At 42.1% G+C, this 13,900-nt stretch overlaps 1 non-coding gene across 1 annotated transcript; it reads right to left on the bottom strand.

The window, feature by feature from the left end:
- Window positions 1-9,079: 9,079 nt before the first annotated feature.
- Window positions 9,080-9,185, bottom strand: LOC122003203. The gene has a single exon (XR_006117861.1). It is a non-coding gene; the product is annotated as a small nucleolar RNA R71 (small nucleolar RNA).
- Between the last annotated feature and the right edge of the window lie 4,715 nt (window positions 9,186-13,900).

The following is a 13,900-nucleotide window of genomic DNA, read 5'->3' as shown; positions in this document are numbered from 1 at the left end:
TGAAGAAAACAATTTACCTAATATAATTGACAATGTTGACATTAATCCAAGAGCTATAGAAGATGACGAAATCCAACCTAATCTTAATGAGGTAGAAGAACCAGTACCTGAACCACAACCAAGACCAACTAGAGTAAGTACTTCTCACCCACCTGACCAAATTCTGGGTGACCCAAACCTAGGAGTCAGAACTAGATCATCCCATAGAAACCTTAGTCAGATTGCCCTCATTTCCAAAATTGAACCTAAAACTATAGATGAAGCCCTTCCTGACCCAGACTGGACCATTGGAATGCAAGAAGAATTAGCACAATTTGAGAGAAACCAAGTCTGGGACCTTGTACCTAAACCCATAGATAAATCAATAATAGACACCAAATGGGTTTTTAGGAACAAGTTGGATGATCATGGTGAAATAATAAGAAACAAAGCTAGGCTGGTAGCCAAAGGATTTAGTTAAGTCGAAGGCTTAGACTATGATGAAACCTATGCTCCGGTAGCTAGACTCGAGTCTATTAGGATGCTATTAGCCTATGCAGCAAATAAAGGGTTCAAATTGTATCAAATGGATGTCAAGTCAGCCTTCTTAAATGATTTTATCAAGGAAGAGGTCTACGTAAGCCAACCTCCAGGGTTTGAAGACATAGACTATCCTAACCATGTATTTAAATTAAAAAAGGCATTATATGGACTAAAACAAGCCCCAAGAGCATGGTATGAAATATTATCTAATTACTTAATTTCCAAAGACTTTAACCAAGGACAAATCGATCCGACCTTGTTCGTAAAAACTATAGAAAAAGATATCTTTATCGCCCAAATCTATGTTGACGACATAATCTTTGGTTCAACTAATTCAAAATTTTTGAAAGAATTTGTTAAATTAATGGAAAGTGAATTTGAAATGAGCATGGTCGGAGAACTCAACTTTTTCTTAGGCTTACAAATAAAACAAACCAAAGATGGAATCTACATTTATCAAACTAAATATGCTAAGGAGTTAATCAAAAAATTCAGCATGGAAAATTCAAAAATTATAAATACTCCAATGGCAACCAACATAAACATTGACTCTGACCCTGAAGGAAAACCTGTAGACCCAAAATACTATAGAAGTGTCATAGGTAGTTTACTTTATCTAACTGCAAGTCGACCTGACATACTGTTTGCAGTAGGTATGTGTGCAAGATACCAATCATGTGCAAAAGAGTCACATCTAACATATGTTAAAAGAATACTTAGGTATATTAAAGGAACTCTAAATGTAGGACTTTGGTATCCAAGAACTTGCACCTTTGACCTTTATGGATATTCTGATTCAGACTATGCTGGGTGCAAGTTAGATAGGAAAAGTACAAGTGGTAGCTGCCAAATTCTAGGTCAGTGCCTAGTAAGTTGGTCAAGCAGAAAGCAACATTGTGTTGCTTTATCCACTACAGAAGCTGAATACATAGCTCTAGGAGAATGTGCATCTCAATTGTTATGGATGATGCATACACTAAAAGACTATCAACTAGACTATAAAAATACTAAAATCTTTATTGATAATATCAGCTCGATTAATCTGACCAAAAATCCTATTCACCATTCTAGGACCAAACATATAGAGGTAAAACACCACTTTGTAAGGGATCATGTAGCTAAAGGTGAAATTGCACTCAACCATGTTGAGTCCAAATCAAACCTAGCTGACATCTTTACAAAACTCTTACCTGAACTCGAGTTCAGTGGACTTAGAAGGCAAATAGGAATGTGTTGGGTAGAGTAGATATCTTACCATTATTTCTATTATTATTTTTCAAATTCTAGGAAAAACAGTTTTCAAAACCCCACTTTTTGTTAGATTGTTCAAAATTTTGGAATTAGCCTAAGCTTTCCCCCTAGATATCATGTTCCCCTAGAATTAAGCCAGAGCATCTCACAAACACCTAGGTTTACCTTGATTGTGTTTGAAAAATATAGAACGGTGTGAGATGCATAGGGTATAGCCTGGACTCAAGAATGATTATATCTGTGCATCAATATGAGTTTGGGCGTTAAATATGCAATAAACATTAATCAAGTTAAGTTCTCCAGCTCTAGTCAAATCTATCTGGACCAAAATAACTTAACTTGACTAACCTAGTGAAAGCTATTGTCCTATAGACAATCAGCATGTAGCTAAAAGTTAGACAGTTGGTAAAGGATACTCAATTTTTTTTAGTTAAGAATGTTTTGTTCTTTATGGCTCTGTTACTTAATATATCAACATGACTTGTGCTTGGACTTAAGGACCAACTGAACTTAAATGAATAATCTTGTCCTAAAACCTTAAAACTATTATTCCAATTGACCTTAACTTTCAAACTCTGTTGAACATTGCTAACCTTAATAAAATCATGTACAACTCATTAAAACACCTATTATTGCCCATTTTTTGAGTTATGGCAAAGGGGGAGAGTAGCAAAAATGTAAACATAAAATTCAAGTTAAAAACTAAGGGGGAGCCAAAGTTAAGGGGGAGCATATAGGGCAAATTTGCTTTAGTTACCTTGTTCATCTATACTTAGCAGATTTGCCTGTGTTAAAAATGTCTATCTATTCGTTTGTTTACTTAACTTTGAATTTGAGTTGCCATAATCAAAAAGGGGGAGATTGTTGGTGCGGGAAGCATCCGACGATCGAACTCGTGTTTTGATAACGGCAAAGAATTTAAAGTTAAGATGTTTTGTAGTCTAACAAGTCTACTTGAGGATTTCAGGAAAGTCCTAGCTGTGGTTAGGCAAAGGGAAAACCCTAGGGGGCGGTAACCCTAGGTCATAGGGGGTGGTAACCCTATGCGGAAAGTCTTGGCAGGTCGATGGCTTCAGGCAAAAGTCCTAGGGGGTGGTAACCCTAGGTGGAAAGTCCTGGTGTCGCGAACCAGGTGAAAGACTGGACTAGCTGGGAAGCGGATGTCCAGCAGAAAGTCCGGAAGCATCGAGTGCTGAGCAAAAGTCCAGTCGATCTGGAGGATCGACTGGCAACAGGTAAATCTCCTGAGTGGAGTAGGTGAGGATGCGTTCCCCGTAGAGGGAACAGTAGGCGTCGGGTCGACCTAGGGTTTCCGGATGGAAATCCGAAGTCAGACTCGGACAGTCTGGAGACTGTCTATACTTTATTTATCATGTTTATTGTGCTAACTTTGTGCTGCAGGATAGTGTTTGGGACTAAGGTATCTTGCAGGTGTAAAGGAGCAACCTAAAGCCTCGGATGAACAGTGTCCGAGGCGCCTCCATGGAGCTTGGAGGCGCCTCGGGTGCACAAGCTGAGCTGGCTACGAAGCATCATTGGAGGTGCCTTGAAGAAGGTAGAAGGTGCCTTGGAAGGCGCCTTGGGTAAGGTTTAAGGCGCCTTCAAGGTGATAAGTGCAGAATGGTCAGCGCTCATCTGCACGGTGGACTCGGAGCTATGGAGGCGCCTTCGGAGGCTCTCAAGGCGCCTTGGATGCCCTTTATAAGGGGTCTTCGAGCAGCAGTGAAAAGTAACAACTTACAAGCTTTCCTTCTGTTGTGTGCTGCTCAAGAATGACTCTGAAGTGCTGTTGCAGTCACCGACGACCCGAAGCTTCAGTTATTATTTTGTTGTCGGTATTATTTCAATTCCAGTTGTACTAATTTCCTTGTACTTATTCACGATATTTTAGTTGTTGCCCACGGAAAGCGATCAAGGATCGCGGGCCTTCGAGTAGGAGTCGATCTAGGCTCCGAACGAAGTAAACGACCGTGTCTCTGTGTTTGTGTTTATTTACATTTCCGCTGCGTATTTTACTCCGATAGTTTTACGAATCGAACGAAATAGCCACGAGCGCTATTCACCCCCATCTAGCGCGTCTCGATCCAATACTTTTATTGTGAGCTGTTGGATGGTAGTTTGACCATGTTGCCCTCGTAAATATCGGCTATAAATAGGTCGCTTCTGCTACCCCATGGAACTCTTTCTACTGCTTTCTCTGTTATCGCTCTCTGCTCTCTTTTACCCCTCGCTTCCTCATGCCCTCTGCTTCATCTTCTTGTTCCCGACTTTCTCTTAGTCTTTCCTATGGTCTTTCCTAATATCATTTACCCCCCTGGGGTCTCTACTTTTGTTGGCATAGATCTAGATGATCTTCGCTTCACCTATGAAATCTCTGATGACATGCAGATCATCATTCCCAACATATTGCACCAGACCTCTTCCCCTCCAGCAGGCTACGTCACCTTCTACAAGGAGTAATTCGTGGCGGGGCTTCGTTTCCCCATTCATCCTTTGTTCTCCGACGTAAGCCGTTATTTCAGAATTTCTCTGGGCCAGCTAAATCACAATTCTATAAAGATTCTATGCGGCTTTGTGGTCTTATGTGAAGTTTACAACATATCCTGGTTTGCTCTCCTATTCCACTATTTCTTCACCCCTCGCCAACACAGTGAAGGCTTGTTTCGCTTCCAGGCCCGCACACGGACTACCTTCTTTTGTCCTATTCCCTCATCTGAACCTGCTTGGAAGGATAAGTATCTTTTACTTAAGTTTCTTTCTGCTGTGGAGTGACCTACTCGATGACAACGAACCCTTCCCGTAATGCCTTATATGGGGGATTTTAGTAATGACCCCCTCTTCACCGACACTCTGGCTCAGCTGAGATGCTGGAGGATGGACTTAACAAGATTAATAACTGAGGAGGTGTTGCCTTTCTTCAGGCAGAGCCGCATTTCTTCTTCCGAGCTGCCCCGCTCCTTGGGTGAGTCTGGCCTGCCCTTGAATTACTTTGCTCTATTTTCTGATACGATTACTACGACTCTGGTTTCCCCTTACAGCCAACACCTTACTCCGCCCCTCAAACATCCAGCCTCTCCCCTTTAGCGAATAGGAAATAATGCGGAGAAGCAGAATCATATTGGAAAGGAGACCTCTCCCCCATTCTGTCCCTGCCCGGCTAGGAACAACTACTACTGCCACTCATCAGTCAGTCCCTCAATCAACTCCCCAGTCTGCCCCTCGAAAAATTTCGGAATCTTCTGTCCGACCGACCCCCCGACCTCCTTCAGGGTCAGTGGACATTCCCCCTGCCAGTCCTTCTTTCCGAGCGACGTCCCGGGCGGCCCGGCAGACGTGTCTCGCTATCGATCCCACCAGTAGACCTGCTGCACCTCCTTCGGCTCGGCGACCTCAACCTTCCTCTGAAGATTTGGACTCAGACGATCAACCCTTGATTCATCGTCGAAGGTATACGGAACCAGACCTAAGTGCTAACAGTTCGTTCGCCGAACCAGTCAACAGGTCTTCCATTCTAACTCCAGCCTTACACGTCCAGGATCCCCCTGTGTCTACCCACAGTCTTGCGACCACTGCGGATCTCCCTTACACACGTTCACGGGAGCAAGCTCCAACTTCCTCCCGACCTGCTTCTTCCTCTTTGCCCGTCAATGCTCCTTCAAGAACACCAGGCGATATGGCGGGTCCCTCAGCGACTCCCCTGCCTGATGCATCACATCTAGGGCCATCTCACTCACCCCCTCTCAATCCTCCTGAACCTGCGACAGTAGCTTCACAGCCGCAAGGGCCCTCTTATCACCAGTATTATTCCACCAAACCTTCTGAGCAAGGGCTAACGCGACAACAGGATGCTCCCACTAGCTGCCTTATTCTAAGAGGTCAACTAGCTACTTGTTGGGATGAAAACGTTCAGCAGATGGAGGGCCTGTTTATACCTGATCGGATGGATAGGTTCTCGGAGTTGTATGTCCAGGTCAGCTTCACTTATTCGTGCAAAAACACTCTTTCCACTCTTCTCAAACATTTTACCTTTTTGGCTCAGGCTCATGCTGAATCTCTGGTGATAAATCAAACATTTCATCTCTATTGCCATCGTAATAAGGTGTTGTCAGATAAAGTAGTTGATTTGGAATTGCAATTAAATGATCCTGCAGTAGCTGGCCGCGCACAAAGGACTGAAATAGGGGCCTTGAAGAGGGTCAACGCTCAACATCAACAATCTCTGTGGGCAGCCAACCAAGAGCTCCAAGGCCTCCGTGAGGAGAAAAGTCAGGCCGAGAGTTTCCATAAGTAGACCGTAGATCAGCTGACCCAAGAGCTAAGATCTAAAGAAGCCCTCGTACAAGAGCAAGCCAGGACTTTGGAATCTCAAGCTGCAGAACTACATGCCCTGAAAGCTGAACTGTCATAAGCCCGTTCTGGCTTTTCTGGAGTTACCTCAGCTTTGGAAATATGCAGGACAGGAGAAAATGAAGGCTGCAGACTGAGTCGGGAAGCCTACCTTCGTTCCCGGGAGTTTGGGGTCTAGGTTGGGGACCACCTCATGACTATTGGGACCAATGTTCCCGCTAGAGAGGGGGTGAATAGCATCTCGTCGCGCGCTTGTTGGTTGCGTCTTGATGATGATATGCAGCGGAAATAAAATACAAGACTCACACAACGCTAACAAGTAGATTTACTTGGTATTCACCTCAAGAAGAGGTGACTAATCTAAGGATCCACACACGACACACTCCTCCACTATGAACAACTCCTTCTCGGTCGCAGCCGGAGGCGGAGAAGCCTCGTACAAACTCACACACAACACAAATACAAATACAAGAAGAAACTCTAAGAATACAAGTGAATACACCTTTTTTCTTGCTACTTGTTGTCTCTTGAACCTTGAAGATACTCCTCAAGTGCCTACAAGAACTGGTGTGAGTGCTGAAGAAATTGTTGTGAAGATCACTGTAAGCTCGCAGGAAAAGATCGCAAAGATTGATGTGCGCAAATATTATGATCATTTATGCATGTTTTAGCGCACATTCACGTACTTTATTCATATATACTCGTTGCATGATTGCTTCTTTCATCTTGTATTCACTATATATATATTCTTTTGTTCGGATATCTGCTCTTTTTTTGGTTTTGTGTTAACAAGGATGACTTTCGGAGCAAAAATGACGATTATCTACGCACCGAAACAAGCCAAAGAACACGGTCGTGCAACACACGGCCGTGTGACCAGACAGAAGGGAGCAGTGCACGGTCGTGCACCCTTGCACGGCCGTGCGGCCATGGCAAAGGCGGAGCAGTGCACAGTCGTGCACCCTTGCACGGTCGGGTGGCCAAGGCAGAGGCAAAGCATCACACGGTCGTGCATCATTGCACGGCTGTGCCACCCCAGGCCGAGACAAAGGAATGCCCGACCGTGCATTCATGCAGGACCGTGCCTCAGGGAGCAGAAGCCGGAGACCACACGACCGTGCCAATCGGCACGGTCATGCAGCTTTGCCAGAGGAGAGGATGGGCGTGGTCGTGCCAACCTTGCACGGCCGTGCCATGGGTTGTGCGGTGCCCATACCCTAGCTTATAAAAGGGTGAAGAAACCTATTCTTGGGTTCATCTTTGGTTCAGGACTTCGTCCCTCCCCTCGGGGAAAGCCGTCGAGCTTCATCCAGCGTCGTCTCTTCATGATCCGTCCATCTCCGGAGCAAGGAAGCATCCCCAAGACATTAGAATCATCAAACATCTCTTCTTCCTTTCCTTCTAGGGTTGTAAGTATGATTTTCTTTATATTCTAGGGTTGTTCTTCCACCATAATGGAGTAGACATCCTCTTCTAGGATTAGGAAGTATTTGTAATACGATGGAGATGTAGAACTATATTGATTCGCCTTATTTCTATTCAATGAATTGTTTATGCCTTGTTCATACTTGATGAAGTTATGTGTGTGACGTATTTATGTTTCTTGCACATTTTGTTGATTGATGTGGAGGATTGTTGATCATGCAAGGGGATGCCCTAGAGCGTATTGACCAAGGTACCCTCGTGACACGGGTAACCCTTTCTGGACGTCTAAGACGTTCCCCTAAAAGGAGAAACAATCCCATAGGAATTGCTGCTCTTGTAGAGAGAGTGCTCTAGATCGTATACCCGAGGGGCCCTAGTGACAAGGGTAACCCATTCACAGACGTCTAGGACATTCTCTTGAAAGGAGAGGCAATTCTTCCATAAGGAAATAGGAACCCGTACCATCTACCTTTATCCTTATTGCTATTTACTAGACACGAATTCCTGTGATCTACCGAGGCGCCCTAGTGACAGGGGTTAACTGTTACAGGATTTCACAGGGACCGTCTCTATTCGATACTTAGGGATATTGACCAATCTAACTTCCTACAAGAGCATGGACATAGAGGGTAGAAAATAAGCAATCTATGTAATATCTCCTAGTATTACAATGAAATCAAAATCTTAGAATCCATCTCCTGAAGCTCATTCCCTCTAAGATCTCTTCTCTCTCTCTAAACCTTCTTTCTCTCTTCAATCACTCTCGTTAGTTTGCAAGTGCCAAAGATAACTTTCGACCGTCTAGATAACCTACTTGCGACATCTCTAGTGCTTAATCAATAGTCCCTGTGGATTCGACAAATCTTTTATATTACTGACGACGAAACCGTACACTTACGGTTGCGTAACAAGTTTTTAGCGCCGTTGCCAGGGACTGTTTGCATTAACATTAGTAGATTAGCGATTTAGTTCATCTAGACTTGTAAATAGTTTTTGTTTTTCTATTTTCATAATTAAAAAAAAAAAGCTCTGCATTTATTTCTTGTTATTAGTTAAAGGTTCAGTTTTTCTTTTTCTTTATTTTTGCATTCTATTTCTTGTCTTTAATTCTTAATTTTTGTTTTTTCTCATAATTTTTTTTAGATATCCATGATTACTAACATGTCAAGCAGGGCCTTAAGAGGTTTCTCTGCACCCATTTCTGCAAGATTTTTATCTCCTATTGTGCAGCCTCATATTGAAGCAGAAAGTTTCCAACTAGACCTAGAGTTAATTTCCATGATACAAGGTCACAAATTTGGAAGAGAAGCATCAGAAAGTCTTTATCTGCATCTTGAGACATTTCTAGAGCTTTGTGATACGGTGAATTATGAAGGAGTATCAGCAGATGCAGTTCGGTTGATGGTATTTCCTTTTAGCATCAAGAATAAAGCAAGGACTTGGTTATATTCTCTCCATCCTCAAAGCATCACAAGTTGGGAACAATTGGAGCATTAATTTCTGAATCATTTTTTTCCTCCAAGTAGAACAATCTACATGAGGAGTTGCATCATAAATTTTGCTCAAGCACATGGAGAATTAATATTTGAAGCATGGGACAGATTCAAAAGTCTACAAAGACAGTGCCCTCATCATGGTTTAGAGAAATGGCTGATTCTACACATATTCTATAGGGGGATTTCCTTTTCAGATAAGTGCTTGTTAGATTCTCCAGCTGGAGGTTCTTTTATGGACAAGAGTATAGAAGAAGCTTATACATTGATTGATCAAGTGGCATTGAACCTCCATGGATGGCCGAGCAAAAGTTGGATGGAATCTCCCTCAGAAATTAAAGAAGTACAAGACATATATACAAGAGAGCCTGTCAAACAAAATGCAGTTCAACCACCCAAGAATGTCAAAATTTAGAAGTCATAGAATGAGGAGTTCAAACATTTGGGGCAAGGATTGAGAGCATAGTTTCAAAATGGTTCAAAGAAGATCCCCCTCCTTTGTAGACAAAATCTAGTGAGATGTGTAATGATATTGAGTTGAGAAAGGGAAAGAATCATGAAGAACTTCTGAAGAATGACATGTTTAGATTGAGGAGAAGAATAATAGAAGATCACAAGAATTCAATTCCATTTCTCCAGGAAGTTCCCAAAGGCCACAAGTACCTTTCCCTCAACGATTGATCACACCATCACTAGACAAGCAGTTTGAACCTCTGTCACAAGCTCAATCATTCTCAAGACCTTCACCAAAGGTTCCTTTTCCATAAAGGCTAGTGAGGTCTAATGAAAACAAAGACTTTGGCAAATTCTGTGACACTAATAGGATTGAGTGTAGATTTCTGGATGTATATGAAGATGAGGACTCTTCAAATGATGATTGTGATGATAATGTAGTAGACAATAAGTTTTCAGATCTACCTTCTGGGTTTACAAGGTGTTATAATGAAATTGAGTTTTCAGATGATGAATGTGATGTGGTAGATCAACTTGAAACTGCAAATGAAGTTAGTGATCCTCCTATAGATGATTCTCCCACTGAGGATATTGATGTTGGTTTATTTTTTGATGATTTTGTTGATGATAAGAATATTGAAGAATGTGTAGGGGGCTATGTTTTGGAAGCAGCATCTCAAGAATCACCTCCTTCGATCACACAACCAATTGATGATATGGAATTTGTAAGAATGGAATTGGTTGATGATAAATGTGTAGGGACTTTTGCAATGGAAGCGAAGCCCCAACAATCACCACCTTTTATAGCATCAACACCTGAGCCAGAGCCAGAACCATCATTTGCTTCAGAGGAAGTCACATCCACAGGTTTAGTAGTTTCAGGTATCATTCAGCAAAGCAAGGTTAGTATTTTTTGTGATCCTTTGGAAAACATTATAGAGGTACCCATCATTGACTTTATTGGATGTGATACAGTTTTTATTTCTTATTCGACTTATTTTAATATGGTTATGGTTCCATCTTATCTAACACGTTTGTGGGAGATTTGTATTTCTTTTGCTTGTGCAGATTTCACTTGGGCTGCTAATTGGAAGTTCAATCTGAACCGTCTTCGACCACCTGAAAGAACTTCAAAGAAGACGAAGATGGAGAGAGCGATACCTCATTTTTCAACTCCTACATTAAAAGCTCCCTCCATAATAAGAGCCCTTGGTAAGAGGGTTCTAAAATATCTTACCCCTCCGAGAGCAAGATTTCGATGAATCTAATGAGGTGGTCGAGCTAATGACCTTAAACAAGCGCTTCTTGGGAGGCAACCCAAGTTTATTTTCCTTGTTTTATTTTTAGTTTCTTTTTTACTTCATTAATAATAAATCATACCCTCTCCTTAATTTTTCTTGCCCATTTTATTTTTGTAGAATTCAAAGTTGTGGAGGAATGTGAGCATCGGATAGAGGAGTATCTTGAAGCACATGCATGTCAACCATTTGAAGCTCATCACTTGGTAACCTCTCTAAACTTCATAATTTTCCTTCACATTACATTTCTAGTTTTCATCGGGATGATGAAAAGTTTAAGTCTGGGGGGATGTTTGGGTTTAGTTTAGTGTTTGTCATACTTCTTAGTTTTTGCACATTTCAAATAAAATTTTTACTAGTTGCATCCTACATCATATTATGATTGTTTGTTCATTAATGCAAAATACTAGTTATTCTAGATTTTATGTGGTTCATGTGTTACTTATGTTTAGTGATCTATCTTTTTCTATCTATGATAGCATGAAGTGAACAATATTTTTACTATAAGAGTTTAAGTATTGGCCTTGTTTTAGGATCTCTATACACTATGCCTATTTTTGATGGTTGATAACTCTAAAATAGTCATGATTCATAGAATTGGACTAGTACTTGTGTTTCTATGGTGACCTCTTAACTACATTTTGGTTACTGGATAAACTCAGATCATGTAAGCTCATTTGAAAAAATCAATCCCAAAAAAAAAATAATAAAAAAAGGAAAAAAAAATGAAGGTTTGTTCAAGTTTGATACTTCGCAAACATTCAAAGAAAGAAAAAAAATAATAAGGGATAAAAAAATAGTTGTCGTGAGTGGAAACTAGCAATTCACCCCTTTGAGTTAGGTTACTGGGGAAATGAATACTATGTTTCTCTTGATACTGAGTATTCATTTGAGACCTTGTGTAGACGATGCATAGCATCTTTTGAGGGGAACGAACCTTGCGTGTGGCAGGTAAGTGTCTATCGCCGGAATCATAAGGAACACAATTTTATGACGACTTGACTAGACTTAGGGATTGAAACTTGATAAATTTAGGCCACTTTTGCACTGAGCATGGAGGACTACTACTTAGGTCATACTTAAACTACTTTTGTATCTTGCTCACCAATGAAATCATTTGATAGAATTAGATTGACTTGCTAGAGATTATGATGCACTATCTAACCACATGAATCTAGATTGTGGGTTTTGTTTGAGGACAAGCAAAGGTTTAAATCTGGTGGTGTGATGTGCGCAAATATTATGATCATTTACGCATGTTTTAGCGCACATTCACATACTTATTCATATATACACATTACATAATTGCCTCTTTCATCTTATATTCACTATATATATTCTTTTATTCAAATATCTGCTTTTTGTTTGATTTTGTGTTGACAAGGACAACTTTTAGAGCAAAAACGACGATTATCTACACACCGAAACAAGCTAAAGAACACGACCGTGCATCACACGGCCGTGTGACCAGACAAAAGGGAGCAGTGCACGGTCGTGCACCCTTGCACGACCGTGCGGCCATGGCAGAGGCGAAGTAGTGCATGACCGTGCACCCTTGCACGGCCGTGCGGCCATGGCAGAGACAAAGCATCACACGACCGTGCATTATTGCACGGCTGTGCCACCCCAGGCTGAGACAAAGGAATGTCCGACCGTGCATCCTTGCATGACCGTGCCTCAGGGAGCAGAAGCTATAGACCACACGGTCGTGCCAATCGGCACGACCGTGCAGCTTCGCCAGAGGAGAGGATGGGCGTGGCCGTGCCAACCTTGCACGACCGTGCCACGGGCCGTGCGGCGCCCATACCCTAGCTTATAAAAGGGTGAAGAAACCTATTCTTGGGTTCATCTTTGGTTCGGGACTTCGTCCCTCCCCTCAGGGAAAGCTGTTGAGCTTCATCCAGCGTCTTCTCTTCACGATCTGTCCATCTCCGGAGCAAGGAAGCATCCCCAAGACATCGGAATCATCAAGCTTCTGTTCTTCCTTTCCTTCTAGTGTTGTAAGTATGTTTTCCTTTATGTTATGGGGTTGTTCTTCCACCACAATGGAGTAGACATCCTCTTCTAGGATTAGGAAGTATTTGTAATACGATGGAGATGTAGAACTATGTTGATTCGCCTTATTTCTATTCAATGAATTTTTATGCCTTGTTCATACTTGATGAAGTGTGTGTGTGACGTAGTTATGTTTCTTACACGCTTTGTTGATTGATGTGGAGGATTGTTGATCACGCAAGGGGATGCCCTAGAGTGTATTGACCAAGGTACCCTCGTGACAGGGGTAACCCTTTCTGGACGTCTAAGACGTTCCCTTAAAAGGAGAAACAATCCCATAGGAATTGCTGCTCTCGTAGAGAAAGTGCTCTAGATCATATACCCGAGGGACCCTAGTGACAAGGGTAACCCGTTCACGGACGTCTAGGACATTCTCTTGAAAGGAGAGGCAATTCCTCCATAAGGAAGTAGGAACCCGTACCATCTACCTTTATCCTTATTGCTATTTACTAGACACGAATTCCTGTGATCTACCGAGACGCCCTAGTGACAGGGGTTAACCGTTACAGGATTTCACAGGGACCGTCTTTATTCGATACTTAGGGATATTGACTAATCTAACTTCCTACAAGAGCATGGACATAGAGGGTAGAAATTAAGCAATCTATGTAGTATCTCCTAGTATTACAATGAAACCGAAATCCTAGAATCCATCTCCTGAAGCTCATTCCCTCCAAGATCTCTTCTCTCTCTCTCAACCTTCTTTCTCTCTTCAATCACTCTCGTTAGTTTGCAAGCGCCAAAGCTAACTTTCGACCGTCTAGATAACCTAATTGTGACATCTCTAGTGCTTAATCAACAGCCCCTGTGGATTCGACAAATCTTTTATATTACTGACGATGAAACTGTACACTAGCGGTTGCGTAACAAAGATCTACGGAGAAATCACTCCGCAACGGCTATATCTTGTGCTCCCAATCGATTGAAACCATCCTCAATCGATTGCCACGTCAGCATCGCTCCATCGCAGCCATCCATCACCTGCATCCTGTGCAACGGTCGAATCCCAATCGATCGGCCAATCGATTGGGACAGTCTAAATCGATCCACCGATCG

This window comes from Zingiber officinale, chromosome 7A (genome assembly GCF_018446385.1).
Source record: "Zingiber officinale cultivar Zhangliang chromosome 7A, Zo_v1.1, whole genome shotgun sequence".
NCBI lineage: Eukaryota > Viridiplantae > Streptophyta > Magnoliopsida > Zingiberales > Zingiberaceae > Zingiber > Zingiber officinale.
This window is presented reverse-complemented; position numbering and strand designations above follow the sequence as displayed.